The sequence below is a fragment of the Talpa occidentalis genome, unplaced genomic scaffold (genome assembly GCF_014898055.3).
Source record: "Talpa occidentalis isolate TD23 unplaced genomic scaffold, MPIMG_talOcc4v2.1, whole genome shotgun sequence".
Taxonomy (NCBI): domain Eukaryota; kingdom Metazoa; phylum Chordata; class Mammalia; order Eulipotyphla; family Talpidae; genus Talpa; species Talpa occidentalis.
In genome coordinates this window covers 6,213,642-6,237,498 of record NW_026555331.1, presented here as the reverse complement: position 1 = coordinate 6,237,498, position 23,857 = coordinate 6,213,642, and the positions used below count along the sequence as shown (strand labels likewise).

The window sequence follows — 23,857 nt, the reverse complement described above, 5'->3', positions numbered from 1 at the left end:
GGCTGTGGTCTCATTTAAAGTCTTGATCTAAGAAGATGTGGTCTATATACACAATGAAATAACATTCAGCAATCAAAAAAGATAAACTCAGGCCATTCACAGCAACATGGATGGAGCTGAAAGGGATTTGCTCAGTGAAATAAGCCAGAAGGAAAAAGAAAAATATTGGATAGTTTCACTTATAGCGGGAATATAGGGGATCCAAATAAGACAGGGGAAAAATAGTAACAGTACAAAACACAACACAACAAAAACAAACAGACAATTATAAACCAGAGACATCCTGCAGGGGAGGAGGAGGGAGAGGGATCAGAGGGAGGGAGGGAGAACAGGGAGGAGCACAGGGGACTGTGGTGATGGTGCACACGGGTGCATTGGGGAAGGAAACTCTATGGGGACTCCACCAGGTAGTGGGGGGCAAACATTATTTAAAAATGAACAATGATGTAAAATATATATAAATAAAAATAGAATAAAAAAACAAAGATATCTATAAAATAAATAAAGTGTTGATCTACAAGAGAACACCCGTTTCCAACATCACGAACCCGATTGTTTGCAGGCTTGCATCCCCCACCATGGGTCTCTCCCCAGGACTCCCACAGGTTATAGGCTGGCTTCCCACAGAGGGTTGATAAAGAGTGAGAGAAAGTGCCTAAGTTGGAAGCCTCCATCTTTATCCCCTAGTTAGAAGCAGTATCCTGTCCACTCAGCTGTAGGCCATTGTTGGGAGTGAGTCGACAATCCCAGACGAGGGCTCTGGAGGAGGGAACCACACAAGGTCTTCAGTGCAGGGATGGTGGGTGCCATCTTGGGGGCTGCCCGCTGCCGCTTCTCTCAGAGCTTCATTTTGTGGGGCAGGGTAGAGTGGGAGTGGACTTGACTCCTCCAGGGGTTGGTGGATCTTCCCGCGAAGATCACCGAACTCTCTTTTTATTTAACATAATTTTAGATGTTTTAATTGATTCTGGCTTTATGAATGCAGCATCTGTTAATTCTCTGATGTTCATCACCCAGTCTCCAGGGTGAGGCACCATTTGGCTCCTGTCTCCCTGTCTCTCTGCCACTCCTGGTCCTAACCCTTTGAGGAGAGGAGCCAAAGCAAGACAGAGCGCAGACAGAGGCGCTTCTGGCTAATTTGCTTTCTTTCCTCTCATCCCTACCCTAGGAGTAGATGAAACTATTAGACTGTGAATGTTTTGAATTAACTTACCTAATTATGAAGAATCCCTTAAACTTTCCCTTTAAATCGAATTCAGGCTTCTCTTTCCAGACCGATTCAATTAAGATTCATTTTAACTGCGGGACCCTGTCTTGGTAATTGTTCTTTTTAAGTCCTTAAAAAGACATGTATCAAATTCCCAAGTGATGTCTGGCTTCTCAGTTTTACCTCCAATTCCCTACTTAATGAAGCTGAAAGGAGTGGGTGATTACATTGTTCCTTTATTTTTATTGGACCTGCCCGGGAGAATTTGTCCAATTCTGCTGAAATACAGTCACGTGTGGCCTAAGAAGGTCTGGGTCAAGGCTGAACTGTGTAGACAAGGGCCCGTACACACCTTTGTCATGGCCGGGACCATCCAGGTGTGTGTCATGGGCCTCCGTGACGTTCATACAACAGCAACACCCCTGATAGTCACATTCCTCAGACTGTATCCTTTAACCATCCAGGCCTGTGCCTCTAATTGGAACATTTCACAAGGATTTGAAACACATTCTCTGTATGTGTAGAACGCAGGTACATTATTCCCAGTGAATTCTTATTCAGAATCTATTAAGTGCCTGTTAGAAGCCAGGCACTCGTCAACATGCTGTCCAGTGGGAAAGACACCGGTGAAGGCTGGGGTTGTGGCGGGTGCTAATTGTCCTGGAGGAGGCATGCCCAGAAGACCACGGAAAGACATGGGACACTCATCTCTGTTTATGGAAGGGGTGTCAGGAAAGGCTGTCCAGGACTGTCCCAGCTATGCTCTGTCCAGAGTGGACAGAAATATAAAATACCCAGCAGAGTTAGCTGGAAGCCATTCAGGTCCTAGACACAGACACCATGAAAGCAAGCTTAAGCATTTACATGGATTTATTGGCTGGTGTAAGTGAGGACTTTGAGCAACTGGCCAGGCCTGCCTGGGACCAGAGGTGGACGATGTCCTCAATTCCTTCTTCTCAACTTACCTTTCACTTGTTTATTTCCTCTGAATTCCTGTCCTATTTAGTCAAGTGGGGAGTCTCAGGCGGATCTAGTCTTGTGTGGTCTGGCAGGACCACCCCACTGCTTCCTTCCTCACTCATGTCCTTACTCACCTGCTGCAACTGGTTAGAAGCACTGTTCTTGTGTTAATCTCTCGACACAGGAATTTGGCACCCAAGTCAACTTGAACCTCCTGAGGTGAGGACCTAGTCCGTAGAATTAACCTTCCCACATGTTGGAGAGGAATTTCTTTAAAAAAAAGTTTGCTGTAACAATTAGGACCCATACTGTATGCACCACACCATTCAAAGGCAAGACAGTGCCTCCCCTGTGAGTCACAGAATTCGAGAAGGCAGTTGCATGACACACAAAGCACCTGGATTCACTGTTGATTTGGATTCAGTCATGGGGGTGGAGCCTGAGAGTCTGCATTTCTAAGCTCCCTGGAGTTGCTGATGTAGCTGGTCCGTGGATGTACTTTGAGTAGCAAGGCATCTCTCTTCACCCTTGGAAGTCAACTAGCCAATAAAATGAAGCAAAAGGGATGAGCATTTCTTCCTGCAAGAAATTTGGAGACCTGGGTACAATCTGCTCTGTGCTACTATTACCATGATACAGTTGTCAACCCCATGTTGTGGGAGGTTATTGTCTGGCTATCTGGTTAACTATTTTTGGGTCATGCAATATAACAGGCCAATAATAAATATTTTTTTGTGCAGAAATATGACCTTTTGTGTTGCTGCACCATAACCTGGCCTTATCCTAACTAATACAGTGACCTTGAACAGCTCACATCTCCTCTCTAGGCAACAGTTTGTTATTTGTAAAAGGAAGTAGTTGAACTAAAAAATCACTTAAGTTTCTTTCATCTCTGACCTCTCAGGATTCTACATACAGCTTGTCTGACAGCCTCCAGGCAACATTGTTGTGGTCCTGTTATTTGTTCCTCTTGGGATCTTTTCACAAAGCTCAGAAATGATTAAGATATGAGTGTAGATAGCAGCCAGGGGCCATAGAATGAAACAGCTGGCTAAACAGTTGTAAACTATAATCAGGGTGTGTCCTCCAGATGCTCAAACAGTGTTGTCAAGTTTCCAAATAAATGCCCATCATAATTTAGAAGCTAGAGTTTTCTTCTTTTTTTAATGACTTTTACTGGCTGTCAAATTAATTTACAGCGAACACCTAAGGCAAGCCACATTGTTTCATTAGGCTCATGTGAACATTGTGGAAAGTGTTTGTGAAACCCAGCAGCACAGGTAACACGCCATTGAAATACCAGAATCACCAGAACAATTTTTCAGGTGGAGGTACGTTATTATTAAGATCTGTTTTTATAATATTTATGTTTTTCTTGCACTTACTATCACTTTTTTTTTTAACTGAAGAGGGGTAACATAGAGAAAATCTTTTTACAGACTTCCTAGACTTGATTATCTTACAGCAAGAGGCCATGCAGAAATTTTGGAATCAGAGAGACTGAATTACAACCTTGGGTTTCCCATTGTTGATAATGTGACTTAATCTCCGGAGTCTTACTTCCTTGAATTATAAGGGGAAGATAATATTTGCCATACTTCAAAATAGTTTATGGATACATTAGAGTCTGCCTCTGACGTCATTGACAATGGCTCCATGTCTCAGTTGGAAATAGCCATTTTCCTTGGCATTGGAGCCTCATCATCACTGTCGTCATCGTCGTTGTCCGTGGCATCTTGGAAAGGGCTTACACACGTCCTCTGAGGTCCTCACTGGCCCCGACGTCACATCTCGGCGTATCAGATTCTACTGACATCGAACAGCCACAAAGTAAGATTAACCGCCCTAATGCCACACTCTGTCATTTTCAGCATGACTTCACACACAGATATAGCAGGGGCTTTCTCATAAAAGCCAGCTTAGTGAGTTAATCAACCTTCAGGAGGTATTAGAGGACAGAATGGATGTACATTTCAAAGGCGTTTGATCCTAAATCGTTCCGAAGCACGTGTCTGAACAATTTTGTTCTCTATCGCAGTTAAATTGTTGGTCAAAATGTATCGAACCCTTCTGCTTATTCAGGTTCTGGAATAATCCTTACTATCCCCCATCACTTCAACAAACACATCATTCTGTTTGTAAAGCTGTCTGAGAAGGGGAGGAAGAGCATTTCATGAGAGTTGTAAAGATTTAAGACTTTGAATGGTGGTGTTTCCAAGAATTTGAGAGGGATCCCATCCTTTGAACGAATAATTAGGAATCATCTGTGTTTATCATGGGTAAGTTTTAACCAATATGCGCCAAAACAGTTTAATAACAATAACAACAACAACAACAACAATGATAACAATAACAATGATAGTGAACGATTATGGAGTACTTACCCCGTGCCAAACACTGCTTAGGGCTTTACATGGATAAATCATAACTGTTCTATGAGTCCCTGTCTACTGAGACCCACATTTTAAACTGCTGGAAATAGTATAGTGGGCTAGCAAACTTCCTAAGGCCCTTCAGTTGCGAAGTAGAGCGTTGTGCTTCAGACACAGATTGGCTAACCCTACTGTGTGCACTTGCGTTCCTGGGCATACTTCACCTGAAATGCAAGAGGAGATTAGAGATGGAAGCAGGATGTGATGGCCAAAGCCAGGCATCAGGGCTGATGCACAGAACTGATCTGTAATTAAATGATACAGAAGATGGTAACTTTTCATTTTAAAAATAAATAAAGACACTGAAGAATTGGGGCTTCTCTGAATTTTTGAGTCTCTGGACTTTCTGGAGGAAGCAAATAATTTACAGATAATTCATCAGCTCTAAGTTCTTGCTTGTATGTTTATTAACAAGCATCTTTCAGACAATATACATTGCACAAAGAGGGTTGTTTTCGTACTTGATTTGCAGTGTGTTGCTGTGCAGAGTATATTAATGTGTATGCAGTCGGCACTCAATACCTACCTGCTGACTGTGCATCATGTGTAGTTCTTCCTTCTGCCACTGGCCCCTGCTGGTGCTGCTGCTCCCTTGGGGTTTATACTTACTGATGGAGCTCACCTTTAGTGGGTAGCAGGCGCGTTGGAGAATCATTTGGGCCCCAAGTCACGGAATGTCCAATGAGACGGGTGTGTCTCTACCTGCTTCAGAGAGTTGGGAGTGCGTGGATTTCATTGATTCCAGAGCAATTTGTAAGTGATTTATTCTGTGTAGGTTACGTGCCCTTAGAAGCTGGGTCTGAGTCTGGGCCTGAGAGGTAGCCCTCTGTGTTTTCTTGCCACTTTTTTGAGCCAGTGGGCAGAGGTTGTGTCCCTATTTCACATAAAGACTGGGCATTTTTGCTTTCTGTCCTCTAGCAGATAGCTCTGGGCACCCAGGGACTGTGGCTTGGACTTTGTGACCTTTCTGGATATTAAAAATCTATCCCCCGAGCGTGAAATTTGCATTTTGGTCCTGATTGCATCATGCGTCCTTGAGTTTTGTTATCGCCTGACCAGTGTTTGCTTTTCATCCCTTTATTGGATTAAGCTCATTTTATGTATGAAAAAATAATAAATTTTGGTTAGGTTTGATCCAGCAAACTATTTGGTTTGGCTTGGACAAAGAAAATTGTCCTGTCAGCTCAGTCTTCTGTATTGAATAGAAATCCTAATCCGCTGTGTGTAATAAAAGTCTTGCTAGAGATAGCAACGTTAAAATTGTCAGATTTCTTATTAGTTTCATCCAAATCTGTTCTCACAGTGGCTGGGGCTGTGTTAAATCCCTGGATGCAAGCATTGCCCTTGGCCTATCAGATGCCACAGGATACATTGCAAATTCAGTTTATGGGGTCCCCCACTCATGTTCATTGGTTCTTCACCCCTTTGTTCACTCTCTCTCCTGCCTCCATCATGCATTTGCTGCCCCTGCCCCAGCCCGACAGACTCAGGGATTTGCCCCAGGCCTTGTGTTTCTACTCAACATTTTCTATTTCTCCCAAACAGCTTCCAAAATGCCATGTACTGATGGCCCATCACTGCAGCTGCCTTAATTCTCCCTGACCCCAGAACTTTGTTCTTTTCTAGAATAACCCATGGCTTGGGAAAACCTACTCTATTCAGCACTGTACCTTAGACCATCACTACTCAGGATGGGTACTCTCTCCGTGAATCAATATAAGCTGGATTCTGCAGTAGAGCAGAGACAGCGACTTCCAGGAGGAGACACTGGGCATGAAGGGTGAAAGCCCAGAAGTGAATTCCAGACCGTAGTTCAGATGTACAAACCATGCCCAGAATGAATGTTCTAAGGGTAAGATCTCATGTGTATCTTTTTTAAAAAAAGATTTATTTATTTATGCATACAAGAACTGGGGTGCAGGCCAGAAATGCAGGGGTGGGAGGATTCACCAGAGACAGAGTGGGGAACAGAACAGGCAGATCCACTGACATACACTGCTGAGGGGAGCAGTGGGGAGACAGGAGAGGTCTGTTGTGCCCTGTGGTAACTTCCTGGTCAGGCGTGGATTGAACTCATGCTGCAGTGGCTGTGGATAGCTTCATAGTGCTGCGTCTTAACCCACTGCACCACCAGGGAGGCCCTTTGTCTGTATCATGAGAACCCTGGAGACTGGGGTCAAAAGGTGAAGAGGAGAAGACTGGAGTCTAGTTATTAGAATCAGGGTGTAGAGTTAAGAAAAATGAAGCAGGGCCTCCCCGGTGGCGCAGCGGTTGAGCGCTGGGTTACGAAGCTGCCTGCGGCCTCTGCGGCACCAGTTCGATCCCTGGCTGCTCCCCGGCCACTGGAGGAGGGTCCCACATGGCGCGCAGACCTCTCCTGCCGCCCGCTGCTCCCCTCAGCAGTGTCCTTCGGTCCATCTGCCTGCTCTGCTCCCCGCTCTGGCTCTGGTGAATTCTCTCACCCTCCCGCGCTTCTGACTGTACCCAGTGCTTGTATAAACAAAAAACAAACAAACAAATAATAAAAAAAAATAATGCCTCTGTAAAACATGCCTCTGTAAAAAAAAGAAAGAAAGAAAAAAAAAGAAAAGAAAAATGAAGCAAAAAATAGCTGACAACAAATGCCACTAGTTTGTATAATGTCTTCTTGACGTAAGCAGATTATGACGTAAGCGCACTCACGGACGTGTGCACACACATGTCACATAATTCAGAGTGTTTTTTCCTCTAAGCTGTTGATGGCTCGGTGTGCAGGTGAGGCTACCTCGGTCTCAAACTGGAAGCGAGGCAGGCCAACTTGCACTGTGCCAGGCAGCAACCCGGCTCCTCCCCTTCTCGCCCTCAATCAAAGGCAGCTAGACCTCCCTGTGTGTGATCACAAAAACCCTCGCTGGAAGTAAGGAGGAATGGCCTTTGTAAGTGGACTGAAAAGAAGACGTGGAGGTGCTTCCATCCTCCCCTCCTGCCCTGCTTTTGCTGGGGAAGTCTTATTAGGTTGTTACAGTCTCAGCAGATAAATCTGAAAATTCATTTTTATTTATATGTGTTTGCTCGGCATTTCCTGTGATAGACTTTGGTTGTAAAGAGAGTTATAATGCTGTTTCTGCAGGCTGTTTTTACGGCGCTGTATCTGTGTTATTTCAGAAAGGCCCACTGAGACCTGATTCTGAAAGGTCTTGTTGTTGCAGAGAGGTCTGCTCCTTGTTAGCTGCAGCCCAGAGAGTTCTTGATTGATGTCTAGAGCTGATAGAGGAACCCAGAGTGGTCAGGCAGGAACACAGCGTGGCTGGAGCTCAGCCTGTTCACCTCCACACACCCAGTGTCTTGGAGTTACACATTCATTCATTCCTTTAGTATAAGTAAGGAGATGAATCTCACCCTCCAGATAGTATATATCTTTGTGTATACACACATTTGTGTATCTTATCTATCCTTTCTTGTGGTCCAAATTGCCCTAAGTATATGGACATGTAGAAGGGAAACCAAAAGCCTGTTCTCTTAGAGCGCACATGATTATGGGAGTTGGGAGTAGAATAATACGCTCATAAACATTTATATCAGTTATTCAATAAATGTTATCATTTCAAAGAAAGATGATTGCACTGCAGAAAAATAAAGCAGCTAGTGGCTTCAAGAGGGAGAGGACAGCAGGAGGCAGGAAGCTGCTTTAAACAGGGTGGGCAGAGTAGGCTTGTAAGTTGCCGAAATTTCTGTCAAAATCTGTGAACTAAGGGAGTAAGCCATGCAACGAAGTGGAGGAGAGAGAACATCATGTCAAAGGTCCTGGTGTGGAACTAGGCCTAACACTTCTGGGTTTGAGCAGCCAGCTACTGTGGCCAGAGTGTGGAGATGGGTGGTGGCAAGCGGTCAGGAAGGGGTAAGATTATTTAAGGGGATAAAACACATTTATAGATTTTTAGTCTTATAATGCAAGTATTCTGAGCAGGGCAAAAGCATGTAAAGATATATAATTTTAAAGAATGTTCTGGAACTTTGTTATAAAGTGGGGGTGACGACAGGGAGCCAACGCAAAGATGATGGCACTGATGCAGGTGAGAGACGATACGGCATAAGTGGAAGGTCTAGTTGCTAGTTTGCATGTGGGGTGTATGTAAATATAGGGAGTGGCAGTGAGGATAATTCTTAGCTTGTTTTCTGAGCTGCCTGGGTGAGGTGTCACATGCAGGTTTGGAAATATTGGAAAGTCCTGGATTGGATAGGAAAGCTAACTCCAAGCCTTATATCTGTGGTGTCTAAGGACACAGTTGAGCAAGGTCATTTAGGGGATGACAAAAGTGGGGCCAGGACTGAGCTCTGGGGTCTTCCAGCATGTGGGGGCCAGGAAGGAGACTGTAAAAGAATTTCCAGTGAGGTAGACCGACAGCTGGGAGTCTTCTGGAAACCAGCTGATGGGAGTGTGTCCGTGTGTCAAAATCTGCTGCGGATCAAGTCAAATGGAATGGGGGGGTTCAGTCAGCAGATATGGCACCGTCACTGATACTGCTAAGGCCATGTTAGCGACACACCGGCGTGACCACCTCGGGGGGGAGGTCAGGTGAGGAGTAGGAACAGTGGGCACAGCAATTCCTTCAAATGTGTGTCTAGGAGCTCAAAGTCTATAATAGCAGGGAAACCTTCTTGTAGTAGATTATCTTTTTTTTTTTTTTTTTTTTTTTTTTTTTTTGGTTGAGGATAATTAAACTCATCCTACTAACACCATCATGTAAGGGTTGATAGTTCAACCTATTAGGTTTGGGGGACACAAACATTCTTCACATGAACCAAGGGTGAATTTTTGCCCCATATATCCAATTCACCCTAATGATCACTTATGGGTTGATTGACCTCACTTAACAATAACAAGTCAGGGTGGATACTTCTGGAGTTTTTAAAATTCCTTTAATAGAATTCTGTCAGTCCTCTCCTCTCCTTTCTCTCTCCCTCTCTTCTCTGTCTCTCCACTCTTCACACACCCCCAGCACATGCACACACACATACACACACAAATACAAATAGGGTAGTGACCTCTTTGATAAGCACCTACCATAACTTCATGTCCCAGGAATGGAGCCCTCATAATTAGCAGGTAAAAGCTGATCCTTGGGGAGCTCTGACTCCCCAACACTGCATGTGGGTAAGCTGGCCCTAATGTTCCTCATGGTACACTGTGCCAACAGCTCATGGATCAAGTGCTCCCCGAGCAGTAGTATTCCCTGACATGATGGATCATTATAGTTTCATTATAGTCTTTTGAGTCAATGATGTGGGAAGAATGGGCTATCATTTTTAGCCCATTGGGAAAAGAGCTATTTTTTCTCCCCAATGGAACCACCTGCCATTTTACCCATGTCCGCCATTTTAGAGTTTCTCCCTAAGACTCTCATACCTGTATTGGGCTTTAATACCCAAAGAATCACGCTTTAAACTATTTATTAATGACATAACATCACCTGAGCATTTTCTAGTACTTCCATGGTATGGAAAGGAACACTGAACAGGTAAATCAGAATCATTGGTAGCTGTGAAGGTTTTCATAAAGTAGGCATTGAGAAATGCTTGGCAGTGAAACTGTCTCTGTGTTCATTTTAACACAATTCTAGTAGATTCTTAGGATCATGAAAGTTCTGGAAACAGTATCAGGTTGTATGTGGATGCTGGGATCAGACTGCCTGTATAAATATCAGTTATGTAACTTTAGGCAAATTGTTTAACCTTTTAAAATCTCATTTCCTTCATCTGTAAATTTGGGATGATTAAAGTGAATATCTCACGGGCTTGTTCAAAAGACCAAGGTTAACCAATCTATGTAAAATGCTAAGTACAGTCACTACTGGAGCTCTGTGAGGAGCCTGTAAAAGCTGGCCATAAAGATGTAACATTAACAGTATAAATGCCTCTCTTTTCATGCAACCTTCATTCATATGTGTAGGATGACTTTGAAGCTGAATTTCTCATGCAATGATGACTTGCTCTTCTTTAATTATTGTGTAATATTATTTGAATCATTGACAGATGTTGAGTATGGTTTAGAGTGGTATTTAATCTTGGAGAAAGTTCACAGCCATCATCCCATTTTCAGATAAAAGTCCATATGCACCATATCAAGCTATTTGTACAACTTGGGGAGGGGTGTGCAAAGCTCCTGAGTCCTTGACTTATTAGCTCTGTAAAGATATTTTAGAAACCAATTAATCTCCCACATAATTTTAAAGTTAAAAAATGTGAAAGCTAAGATGATTGGAAGATTATTGGTTCTGTGGTCAACAGAGTATTGGTCCCTCAAAGATGGTCACATTTAGTCCTCAGAAGCTGTAAGTGTATCACTTCCATGACAAAAATGACTTTGCAGATGGACCTGGATTTTGGAGATTGTCCTACACTCTCTGGGCGGATACAACATCTGGGTATTTAAACATAAAGAAGCCTTGTCTGCTGCACTTGGAAGGAGAGGGAGATGTTAGCAGTGAAGAGTATGACACAGAGGTGGTGTTACTGAATTAAAAGCAGGGGGAGGGGACTACTAACCAAGGAAGGCAGATGACCTCTAAAAGGCAAAGGAACAACCCCCCCCCCAGGACATCTAGAAATGAAGCCAATCTGGCACTCTCACCTTACCCCAGTAAGACCTGTGTCAGAGGTGTGGCCAACCAAGCTGTAAGATAATGACTGTGTATCATCGTAAGTCACTGAACATATGGCATTGTGTTATAGCAACAACAGAGAAATTAGTTTCTTTAGGAAAAAGAATGAGATTTTGGTATGAAATGCTTATTAAAAATCACATCTAGGAAAGGAATAGAGAAGAAGAAGCAGGATCAGGTAGAAGGAGAAGTTAAACAGCAACTCTTCATCAAATCCATGGAGGAACTCTCCCATTTTTTATCTTTAAAGTCATGCGGGAGATTAATTGATTTCTAAAATATCTTTACAGAGTTGTCTGTCAGAGGAGAAACTTAGAAGAGGCAAGTTTGAGAAGCATATCCACACCAACCATTCGATCCCAGCCTTGATAGGCATTCATTACCATTCTCCTCTATTAATTCTAGATTCTTTACTCATCTCCCACCTTCACTTGAGGGAATCCCTAGTAGCACAATCTGGACCCTCATCACAAACCCTTGGTCATCATCCCTCAGCAGATTGGGATTGCCATGCCCATCCAGTTTGTCAAGGAACAACAAAAAAGCACTCAGATGGCTCACTGGGGTTCTCTCTACATTCCCCCCTGTGCCCGACACCGTCCTAATGACCCCTGTCCATTGCTGCTGCCAAGGTGGTGATTCCTTTTCTTGCCCTTACAAGAAGCCAGGCAAGCGTGGCAGTCATAGCTTTTAATTAAGTGAGGCTTATGCCGTGGCCCTGGTGGAGGGGTGCTCCCTTTGAGGTCCAGGACCTCCAATTCAGGAGCCAAGGATGGCAGGGAGGGGAAATACACAGTTACTGCACGATCACTGGGAGTGACGGTAAGTGATGTCCTCTTGCTCTGGTAGCTTAGCTCCTGAGCTCGGTGAACCCTTCCCATTGACAACAGCGCCACTCAGTGGACTGGGGTACGGAGTCGTGTGCACCCTGTGAGACTTGCCTCTGAGCTAATGTTTGGACTGTGTCTTCTGCCAGCTGTTCCAGAGCCCTACCAGCCAGCAGCTTGGTCAGAAAGCGATATGAACTATCACGTTGGATCCCTTGATCATGGCCCCTCCCACACCTCCTCTTCAAAAAGTGACTCCCCTACTCTGACTTTCTGTGGGAGTTCATGCGTCTGGATTAAGCACTCGATATTGGCAGTGATCAAGGGCAGAAAACATGCCTGGATACAAACTACATACGTATTCTTTTGAGAATTAACCTCTGGCCCTTCCAGGATGGCCCAATGCCATCAGCTTGACATCAAGTGGATATTTAGTCTTTTGAAAAATGGTGCCATCGTGGTGGCTCATTTTGGCCTCCATTGCTAACAAGTTGGGCATTTGGCAGTGGGGACAGCCTGATTAGCCTTCAGAAAGGAAGTCCATGCTGTTGGGTTCATGAGCATCTTCCATGTTTGCCATTGTAGGCATGTAGGTTAATTAATGTGCCCATGAGCCCGTCATCTGTTTGGATTCTATTTATCCCGTTTACTCTTTGTTTCTCTGCATCCCCATTCCAACCTCCCATGTTTGAGGTTTTGTTTGCTGGTATTCCCTGTGACATCATTGATTTACTATTAATGCCTCTTCTGTTCTTTAATGGTGGCTCTAGATCTTACTACATGCATGTTTACCCGAGCACATTCTTCTTTAAATAAAAATTTAAAAACTTAGGAAAAATCTAAGATTCTTATCTTGGCTATAGTTCCATTTTACCTTCTCCACCCCAGGGCCAGTACCAGGGAAAGGGGAGAGGCACCTGGGAAACAATATGCCCCTGAAGGTGAGTGCTTCTTTAATTTTGTGTCCTTGGTGGGCCCCTGTCTCTCCCATGTCTCAGCCTTCCTCCCACACTGATTTTTGAATAGGTTAAGCTCTGACCTCACAATATATCACCGATAGGATAACTTTAAGTCACTAATCTTTAAAGAAATTACATGAATACATATCTGCCTTTGCGTGTGTGTGGTGTTTGTATGCGTGCATGCATTTGTATTGGGTGTGCACATGCATATGTGCACATAAGTAGTGTCTATGTGTGTATGTGTGTGTGGTGTGTCTGTGTGTTTTTATGCATGTCTATATGTGTTGCATGTGTGTAGTAAAAGGCACATTGTCCCTTTTGTTATTTTATTTTGTTCTGCTGATCTGCCTTTTATATGAAATCTTTCTGCATTCTTGCAGTTGAGGTCAGCTGTAGACAAATTTCTCCCCTTTTGTCTATCTGAAAATGTCTTCACTTTGCATTCCTTTTTGAAGAGTAATTTTGCTATATAAATAATTCTAGGTTGACCTTTTGATTTTCTTCAGCACTCTAAAGACATTGCAATTTGATTATGAGGTGCATATGTGTGATTTCCTTTGTCCTTATCTTGCTTGAGATTTGCTGAGCTTCATGGTTCATGGTTCTGTGAGTTCATATATTTCAAAAATTTTGGAAATTTATTGGAAACATTCCCATTCTCTTCCTCTGTCTTTCTGGTAGCCCAATTATGTGTGTCATGTCATTAATATTTTCCCACAACTATTATTGGATGTTAGAGTTCATTTTTATTAAATGTCCCTTTTTTCTTTGTGCTTTCGCCTGGCTGATGTTTACTGTCTTCAGACCCAGCGGTCCTCTCCTTTGAGCTACCCAGGCTGCCTTGAAGCAAAGGAGATAATATTACATTGTTGTTTTTATTTCCAGCATTTCATTTGATTGTTTTATTAGTTGCACCTCTATGCTAAAATTCTTCTTCTATTAACACAAGCCATCTTTTCCTACTATATGTTTACTATGTTTCTCATACTTATTTTGAAGTTAAAATGTGCTAATTTCAGCATGAGGGCCAACATCAAAGCTACTTTGGTTGACTAATTTTTCTCTTGATCACGAGTCTCATTTTCTTGCTTTTTTCAAATGCTCCTAACTTTTAACCACATGCCACATTTTGTGTTAAAGTGCAGTGCAGAAAGAGGTAGGTATTATTTACCCCACAGAGGACAGACCCCACCTCCCATCTGGGAAAAATGAGCTAAGGACCCAGTGTCTCAAGAGTGGCAGAGGAAAGCCAAGAGGAAGACCTCGCTGTTCTCCAGAAAAATAAGAGTGGCAGCTGAAGCCAGCGTTAGCAGTAGAGAGGACAATGGGCAAAAGTGAGATTAAGTTAGAGCAAGAAATGAGAGGGCACTGAGTAAAAAGCTGCTTTGGGACAGAATGGATGTGCCAAGTGAGAAGGATGAAAAGACTGAGAAAGGCTGGCCTTGGGGTTTACCAGCTGTCTCTGTCTCTTCAGAGATGATCACCCAGCCAACATCTGACGCTAATTCTCTTCAAGGTCCAAACACAGAAGATGACACTCAGTAAGTCCACAAAAGGGGCCCACTGCATAGCTCAGATTCACCCTGGAAGACACATCTTTCTCTACCTACTGCTCCCTGTCCTCTCCTTGACCGTTTGCGTCTATCAGTAGAATGTTAGAGGTAAGAGATGTAAGAGAGGAAAATTCTTTCAGAGGCAACAGAGACAGTGGAGCTACTGATTTTAATATCCTGTCAAGAGCTGCCCCCTGTGACATTGTATGAATAGCTTTCCTTAGTTTACTGACCTTGATGAACCCTCACCTAGAGTTTTGAGACATCTAAATACTTAAAACCCCTTTGCACACCATAATCCTGCCCAGTAAGTAGCAAACAGTTCTCAGTATTTTCTTTGCTCAAATGGCATTATACATCTCTGGACTCACAGATCATAATTCTGTAATGATTTGCTACCTATGCGTGACAGGAAGGGAGATTAGCACCTAAAGGAATTGACAAAAACGCTTACGGAGAGGCATATTCATTCTTAGTAAGACAGGATATTCAGGCTGTGATGTTCATTGGCTGCAGATGAGAGGAGCATGTAGAAATGGGGTCTGGGGTTATTGAGTCATGCCCTCAGCTCCCGACTACTGACTTCTTAGATTGGCTCTCTGTGCCTGCCTCAGGCTGCAGGCTTTCCCCTGCTCGTCCTTTCTCCCACTACTAGCAAATCACCCAAAAGGAAGCAGTTTCTAGTCCCAGGACAAAATTCCTCTAAAATCAGCAAAGACATCTTGACGGAACTGTCACATCTCTGACAATGAGCAGCAACCTTCTCAAAGATTTTCCTTAGAAGACAGTATCTTCGGGGCTCTAGCTTCTGACTGTCTCTTCTTTCTCGCTGCTCTTGGGGGGCAGTGTTGTTTCTTTGATGCTCTGGACTGTGAGTGGATGTTTGGTATTAACCACTCATAGAGTTGAAACAATTCAGATGAGAGTTTACCAAAGACATGGCGTAAGCCGAAATGGCAGACTCAATCTGACGTTCAAGGTTGGGTTTGCTTTTGGGACTCATGGGCTGGATTTCCTCATCAGCAGGCTCCTCCTGACTGGGTGCCATGTTAACTTGCTCACCCCAGAGCTAAGTCCTCACGTCTGCACCTACAAGTGGGAGGCAACAAGCCACAGAGGGAGGCAGGATCTGGTTCTTGTCTGTGAAGGATTTCTTTCTGAGGCCAGGATTCTTTATTTGTTTTAATAAAATTTTGATTTACATACTTTATAGATTTCAGTACAGCTTCACATCCCTCACCCACCACCAAAGTTCCAGTGCCCTTCACACTATTAAACTGATCCTTCACCCTTTCCTCCAGCCCCCTGACCTTCCCCCTCTGGTAACCACCATATTTTTCAGAGTCTAAGATCTATCAATTTGTTTGGTTTGGATACCTACATGTCAGGGAATAGCCTGGCAATTGTCTCTCACTTTCAGAGTTATTTCACTTAGCATCATCCCCTGAGTTCCATCAATGTTGGTGCAAAAGTCAAGGTTTTTTAAAAGGTAGAGTAAGTAGTTCATTGAGTTATAGACAATGACATTTTCTACCCAGTCTGTTAGTGGGCAGTTAGGTCATTCACCAGTCTTAGCTCTTGTGATCCACGCTCTATCAACACAGGAGTGCAAGTGTCTTCTTGAATTACTGCTTTCACATTCTTTAAGTAAATACTCAGGAGTGGGATTGCTGGGTCATATCAATTTTTAGTTTTTTAAGAAATCTCCATACTATTTGCCATGAAGGCTACACCAATTTATGCTGCCATCAATAGTAGAAGAGAGTTTCCTTCTCAACACACACTTGTCGACACCTGTTGTTTCCAGTCTTTTTGCTGTCAGCCATTCTTAAGGTGAGTTGATATCTCATTTTGGTTTTGATGTACATTTCCCTATAATAACTGGAGGTGAGCATCTTTTCATGTGCCTTTGGCCCTTGGCATGTCTTCTTTGGAGTAGTATCTTTTGAAATCATCTGCAAGTTTTTTGATTGGAGTGTTAGTTTTTTGTTGTGAGTTGAATGAGTTCTTTACATATTTTGGATATTAATCCCTTGTCAGATGTTTGATGTGCAAATATCTTCTCCCATTGAGAGGGTTGCCTTTTTATAATTGTCGTGGTTTCTTTCACTATACAACAGCTTTTCAATCTGCTATACCGCCACTTACTTATTTTTACTCTTGTTTCCTTTGCTGTTGGACTTGAGTCCCCAACTGCTGTTGATGTGTGGGAGGGCATTACTTTTGTTTTCTTTCTATGTGTGTTGTGGTCTCAGATCTATGTCCAAGCCTTTAATCCATTTTGAGTTCATTTGTGTGTAGGCTATTAAATAATGATTGCATATATATATATATATATATATATATTTATATATGTGTGTGTGTGTGTGTGTGTGTGAATATCCAGGTTTCTCAACAAATCTGTTAAAGAAACTTTCCTCATTCAGAGCCAGTGGCCAGAAGCTCAGGTGGCAGTCTGGGCTTTTCACTATCAGCTAAAGTCTATGTGGGGGCAAGGGAGGGACTTGTAGGACTGAGCACTTGATCTGTGGAATATGATGTAACCCCCAGGTAGGTAGTGTCATAATTGAGTTGGATTGCAGGAAACCCAGCTGGTGTCCTGAGAATTGTTGTGGGGAACCCACACATACATGAAAAATGAGTCTCAGAACATCTATTGAACATCAAACCAAAAACCTTCTGCCACCAGTTTGAAGAGACAAAAAGGCCTGAAACAACACATTTCCATTTCAAAGAGAAGATAGATAATGTATTGTTTGAACACCTATTCAGTGCTACCTACAGAGTAAAATACTTTGTACACATCTACACCAATTCTCCCAACAATTTTGTGAGTCTCAATTTGAAGGAAAAAAAAAAAAATCACATGTACAGCAGACTCTATGTGTCTGCCTAGGAAATTATGTCTGTCTCTTGAAAGCAAGAACCATAATTCCCTTTGAGTAAATGACTTTCTCCACATCCATGGGATTCTTCAAGAATTCCTCCAATCCCCCTGTCTAGGGATGGACATATGGCCAAGAACTTGGAATCATAGTGAGCGGTTTGATACGGCACATCAGACCCAAATTGATTATATCAGAGTGAATCCAGAAAATGTGTTTTTGAGCAAGTCAGAGAGAGCGATTTTATCCTTGCGGGACTCTCAGCAAAGAGACAATGTAACATGGCCCTACCACAAGCCACCACCTGAGAAGCATTGCTGGAGAAAAATAATGCAAACAGAGGCCTGCGAGCCAGTGATGGAGGAAGCGCATATGTGTGAGTGTGAACACAGCTGCTCTTGAAACCCTCGTCCACTGGACATCTCAGCTGTGCGACCCTGGGAAACTTTTATTTATTTTTACTTTGTTTTCCCCCAAGCCATTTGGGTTGAATTTGTCTCACTCAAAATCTGCAACCACAAAGCGTTTGCAGGGGAGCTTGAGGACGGCCCTCAAGGTTAAATCTCTTGCCCAAGATCACAGTGAGGGTAGGACAGATTAGTTTGACTCAGGTCCATGTTCTGTCCGTACCTGAACACGCCAGTGACGAGGAGAATTCATGAAGACATGAAGGATTAATAACACCAATAAACTATGGTGAGTGAATGTCCTTTGGCAGTTTTTATTGTGCTGTAGTGTCCCTGGTGATACAATTAAACTTGTCTTTCTCTGTGTCAGGGACACCTTCCTAAGGACAAAGGCTGTGTTATCAATAGCCTCGGAAGCCAGTCCCATTACTCACGGTTTTTGTAACTGCTGGATTTCAAGATGGGCAAGCCTATTCAAGGGCATTTTTTTTTTAAAGAAAACTATTTGAATCACCCCAAGGAGAAACAAAGTTTCTATCACAGACTCACATGCTCCCTTATTTTTGTGTCTAATTTTGTTTTGAATCCCCAATATTCAGTATGGTGACTGGCATATAGAAAGTCTCAGAAAATACTGGTTAAATAGATGCACGGATTAATTTATTCTACTAGGGCCATAACCTCCAAGCACCTGTTTCTCAGCTGTTTGCTATCAATTTCCTGTGTTCAGATAGTCCCAACTCCTTTCACTGATAAATGGCTCCATTGTCCCCTCAATTGTAGATCAAAGGACATCTGTCTTATAACAAAGTCCAGTTTCTTAATAGCCCAGGTTTTTGTTACACTCACAAGAGCTAGTGTGGCTCACTCCCTAGACTCTCTGGATAACAATAAGCTCTCCCTTCATCATGCAAACAGGGCAGCAGCCTTAATAAATAAATAATGACCTGAAAGCAAGGTAATTTGAAACTATTTCATAGCTGATGAGCCATTCTACCTCCCTCTCATCAATGCATCTAAAACAGGCTCTCCCATCACCTTGTTCAACCTCCATCATAAAATTAATTACCTCTGGATAGACCCCATTTAATTGCTCATAAAATTGATCTTACTTTTCAGGTTTTATGGCAATGAGTATGTCATCAACAAAAGTGCCTAGAATAAATGGGATGATGATTATCTACCTTAAAATGAAGTAAAATAAACCCAGAATGGATGTGGGGACCTCTTGCACTTTGCTCTCCTTCTGCTGATTTGCACGCTTATGAACAATTGCATCACACCCTGCAGGTCTCTGATGGGAAGCTGCTTTATTGTCAAAATTTTTTCAGCTAGAAAATTCAAGCTAGTTCAGCTTAAGAAATGCAACGTTGCTGTTGGATGGCGAGAACGTGCATTTGGACTTGGGAAAACCTAAATGGTAATCTTGCTTCTTCCATATCATAACCCCCTGCCTCAGAAAAATTACCTTCTTGAATCTATTTCAAGCAAACTAAGCTGTAGTTAGGTTTAAATGAGATGAATATAAAGCACCCAATAAATGTTCAAAGAAGACATTTAATCAGCGTTACATGCTACTACATCACCACCATTGCTTCTAATAAACCAACCAGGAAGCCAACATGCTTGATAAAGAGGATGCTAGAAAGCATGATAGAAAGGGTGGGTTTTCTGTAGATAAGAGTTTGGAATTTTTTTTAAGTCATCATATATCTAAAATCGAGGTAACACTGGTTTACAATATCATCTAGGCTCTAACTGTGATTTCCAATCTCTATACCCTTAGGAGAGTTGCTGGACCTGCCTCGTTACCTGCATCCTCGGATGTAAACGGGTATGTTAGCACTTACCTTATGCATCAGATGAGACGGTGGGGTGAGGGCAAGCCGGGGACAGTGTTTACCATAGAGCCCCCATAGTTCCCACCCCTCTGGCCTCAGCACCCCTACATTCCCTCCTGCTCCTGTTCTGAGCAGCGGGGTGAGGGCTCCTGAACAGCAACGGGACTTCACTAAATTGGCTGAGGAGCGCAAGGACAGTTTTTAAGCCGTGAAAGTATCACTGATGCTCAGTCTAGCAGTGCTCGGGTCTCTGATGGCTCCTCTTCTTCCTCAGGCGAGGACTGGCCCAGGAGGCAGGCCTGGCCAAGGGACCAAGTGACTGGCCCAGTGCCCACCTCTTCTGTCCTCTCCTCCAGAGCCTCACTCCCTGTTACTCAGCTCTTCAAGCCACACGTTTCAGTGCGAGGGACTTATTTCTGCCCTCTGGGATGTCTCAGCATGGAAATTTTGCCCACGTGGTTCCATCTGACTAAAACAGCCACACCGTGTTCCACTCCGATGTCCTTCACTTAAATATTCCTGTTCTCCCTCTGACTCTGAAGCATGTGCCATTTCTCCTTGAAGTCTCCTCCGCACCCCAAATCTAGGTGTGGTTCTGTTAGATGCCCTTCTGTCCAGCCTGCAGTTTCCTCCTGTCATGCACACGACATGCCCGTTTGTCAAGGCTGAATTCACAACCAACAGAGGGAACATAACTGCCTGTTCTCATCATGTCCGTAGTTCTGTGTGGTCTCTCTGTGAAGACCTGCATGCCAGTATGTGATATCCACAGCCAGAGACCCGCTGAGGGGCCCCTCACCCAGAGTCCCGAGGGCAGGACCCACCAGATGAGCCACCAGGCTAAGTCAAGAACTGAGTCCAGGAAAACAGCTCCGCTAAAGAAGCAGAGTAACTAACGTGAGGTTGAGCAGAAAAACTCAGGGAAAGTGGCCTGGAGAAAGGACATCCAGAGGCCATCAAGCCCTCCTACCTGGGTTACGGAGTTTGTTGAGTGACTGTCTAGGGCAGATTGGCGGGTTTTAGTGGCTTTACATAAAGGGTCTTGAGCAAAGGGCTGAGGGAGAAAGAAAAATCCCTTGGCATTTCCTATGTTCTTTCACAGGAAGAACATCAGCCCAATATATTTCATCAGTGTCCTTTATTATACAAGAAGGAGGGTTCTATGATGCATGAGTTCGAAAACACTGGGTTAAGTCAAGTTAACTACAGTCTTACCACACCTCTCTGCATCCTTATAATGGCAACATGCATTTCACAGTTCAGACCATTTACCAAACTACATAACCATGCGATACTTTTTTTCCCTCAAGGACAATGTCATTGATTCTGTGTCCTACGAGACATTGGTTTAGAAAACACAGCTTTCTACTCGTCTCAGCGCCTTGTATTATTTTTATGGCTTCTATTATCTCATGTATTTATTTATAGCCTGCCTTGTTTCTGGAGAGATTCAAAGCAATCAGTACACTAATGATCATTCACGTTTTGTTTTGTTTTGGGCTTTTTACAGAAACTGTTTTGCTTGACCTGGAATTAAAATCATCCTTCATGAATTCTATGGGATGAATCAGAAATTATCACTCCCCTCTAGCAAAAAGAGCTTTCTGGAGTGTCAGGGAGCTCCCTTGTGAAGGCGGGAAGGTGACGGAGGGCTTCTGGAGTCCACTCTGGGGGGGGGGGGCTGTGATGTGAAGCTGCATCGCCCTTGGAGCCTCATAGGACTGACCAGGAGAACAGACAGGACGTGGGAGATGTTGGCTCTTAGTTCCACTTGGGTTTAGCACCCCAACTTTGAAAGGCTTGCTAAACCTTGTGTGGGCCAAATTTATTGTTTACAAAACTTAAAGTAACATCTGCATCAAAAGGTTGTTGAGAAGGTTCCATGAAGTAAAGTTTATGGCACAGAGAACCCAGTGAGTGCAGGGCACGATGATGCTGACACGGGTCCTGACATACTTTCATCTGGGAGACTTTCAAGAGCCATATTATGGTTCTTCTCTAGACAATTTCCTTTTCCTCCTGAAAATTTTTTTTCCATATCTTAAAATAAAGTTTTCACCTTTCAGGTTCCCCTAAAACCTTAGGAGAAGGAATACTTTTTGAGTGTATCTGTTCTCCTAAAGAAGTGACCACACTTCTCCAACTGAGGCAAGCTCAGTGCAGGAGGAGAGATTTAGTGAAGCTGCTCCAGGGAGATTGGGATGGCACTGCAGGGGGGAGACAGCTGGGAAGGACACCCCAGTGCATGTTGTGTCTGGTTGACGTGGACTTGAGGAAACTGACCCAGCATCTCATACCTTTCTGCAAGTCACTTACTGTTCCCCAAGTCTGGGCTTGTTGGGACTATCATTTGTGTCTTTGTAGATCCTAAGCCCCTATATACTTCCCTTTCCAGAGAGTCAGAGTCGTAGAACTCAGGCAACTTTTATATTTTTAATCTTAAAATACCAACAATCTGATTGCCCTCTACCCAAAATATAGAATTCATCTACAGCCCTGGAAGGGTAGAATCCCTGTGTGTTCATCAGAAGGTCCCATGCCTACTGTCTGATATGATTTTCTTTCAGTGACTCAAAGATGATTTCCCCTTTAGAAACTGAAATGATTTTCTGACATTTCTCCTTCAAGAGCTGAAAAATCAAAAACACAAAGTCCTCCACAAATAATGCTTTCTTGTCAAATATAAGGATGTTTGTTGAAAAGCCTATCTTTTCCCCCATTTGTGTTCTTGGCTACCTTGTTGCAGATCAGTTGACTATATATATACATATTTCTGGGTTCTCTATTCTGTTATATTGGTTTATAGATCTGCTTTTGTACCAGTATCATACTGATTGAATTTCTGTCACCTTGTAATATATTTTGCAATCAGAGAGGATGATGCCTACAGTTTTCTTCTTTCTCAAGATCAAATGGGCCTTATGGGTCTTGTGTGATTATAGACACATTTTTGGATTTTTTCCTGTTTATGTAAAGAATGTCATTGGCATTTTGATAGAGAATGCATTGAGTCAATAGATTTATTTGCAAAATATGGGCATTTTAGCAATATTAATTCTTCAAATCCATGTGTCTGTTTTAATTTCTATTGTCAGTGTTTTATAAAACATAAGGGCATAAATCTTTTACCTTCTTAAATTTATTTTTTAAATATTTTATTCTTTTTATGCTATTATAAATAAGATTGTTTTCTTAATTTGAATTTTGGCAGTTCTTTTTTTTATTAAAACATAGAAATAACTCCTGTTCATTGATTTTGCATTCTGCAACAATGTTGAATTAGTGTATTACTTGTATCATTTTTTTTTGTAAAATTCTTAAGCTTTTTGATGTGTAAGTTCAAATTGGATATCCCCATGCAAAATATTAAAACTGGACTCCTAATATATACAATTCACAAAAATCAATTCAGAAATGGGTCAAAGCCTTAAGTGTAAAGCCTAAAACTGTACAATTATTCAAAGATAAAATAAGCAGGAAATTTCTGGACATCAACCTTGGCAATGCTCTCTTGGACTTGGCAATGAAAAGCGTAGACAGCAAACCAAAAATAGTCAAATGAGACTACATCAAACTGAAAACCAACAAAAAACCTTCTATATAACAAAGAAAACAATCAAAAGAGGGGGAAATGCATCAGATGGATTGTAAGAAAATATTTGTAAAGCATCTATCTAATTACAGGTGAATAACCAAGTGCATCATGCACTTTAAAATATGTTAAAATGATAGATTTCACATTAAGTCTTCTTACCAAAGTGTGTAAGTATCACCTATAATTCAACATAAAAAATAACTCAATTAAAAAATTGATTTCTCCAAACAAGACATACAAATGGCTAGCAGGTACATGAAAAGATGTTCACTATCCCTAATCATCAGATAAATGCAGATGAGCTATCATCTCACACCTGTTAGGGTGGATATTTTCAAGAAAGATAAGTGCTGGGAAAAATGTAAAGAAATTGGGATTCTTACACAGTATCAGTAAGACTGTAGGTGGGACAGCCGCTCTGGAAACCAGTTTAGAAATACCTCAAAAAATTAAAACTAAAACTTCCCTATGATCCAGTAATCCTGCTTCCTGTTACATATCCAAAATCATCGATTCAGGATCTCAAAGAGACATCTGTGTTTCCGTG

The 23,857-nt window shown here is 42.6% G+C and overlaps 1 long non-coding RNA gene across 1 annotated transcript; it reads left to right on the top strand.

The window, feature by feature from the left end:
- Nucleotides 1-7,347: 7,347 nt before the first annotated feature.
- LOC129145384 (uncharacterized) lies at nt 7,348-19,694 on the top strand. The gene is made up of 3 exons (XR_008550915.1): nt 7,348-7,514; nt 12,956-13,008; nt 19,661-19,694. It is a non-coding gene; the product is annotated as an uncharacterized LOC129145384 (long non-coding RNA).
- The last annotated feature ends 4,163 nt before the right edge of the window (nt 19,695-23,857 follow it).